Below are 807 nucleotides of genomic sequence, written 5' to 3' on the forward strand. Positions count from 1 at the left end.
TTCGAATGCGGCGGTGCAGCTGGCCAGTTTACCGGTACCCTTCGAGTTTTGGCAGTTGTGAATTTGGACTTTATGTCTGGCCTGAAGAGGCACTTGGCGGACAACAGGGTGTCGTAGTCTTCATCGATCGCTTGAGTAAGATGGCGCGTCTGGCGGCGGAGCCGGACACCATCCTCGGTGTGGGTACAGCGACGGTGTGTGTGGATCGCGTCTTTCGACAACATGGACCCCTGTGGTCAATTGTCTCTGACAGAGACCCACGCTTCACTGGGAAGTTTTGGTTAACGACCTTCAAGGTGCTGGGCACCAAGCTGGATATGTCAACAGCAGACCATCCGTAGACCGATGGTCAAACTGAGTGCGTGAATCCCGTTGTCGAGGTCGTCCTTCGCAGCGTCTGCGCTGATCCCCCGAGGCGCTAGAGCGCCTTGCTGCCACTCGTAGAGTTTGTTCTGACAAATGTAGTGCATTCATCTACCGGCTACACGCCGCTCTACGTGAACGGGCTCGTTCTACCTAGCCATTTCGCGGACGCCGCCACCCTATAGTTCAGGGCTTGGTTGGGGAGGAATAGCCGAGCAGCTAGCCGATGCTCTCACTGTTCGTAAATAAGTCGATAATTACCTGTCTACAGACTGAGTGTATTACGACACGTTCGCGATGCGATGACTTAAAGCCAAGACATGCAGAAAGAATATGCGAATGGAAAAAGCACAAGAAATGTTGAAAACTTTGAGGTTGAAGACCTATTTTTTTATTAAATGCTAAATACCTTCCTACACATGCAGTTTCTGCTGTCTTTAAGAC

Source organism: Plasmopara halstedii (genome assembly GCF_900000015.1).
Source record: "Plasmopara halstedii genome assembly, contig: Scaffold_110, whole genome shotgun sequence".
Taxonomy (NCBI): Eukaryota; Oomycota; class Peronosporomycetes; order Peronosporales; family Peronosporaceae; genus Plasmopara; species Plasmopara halstedii.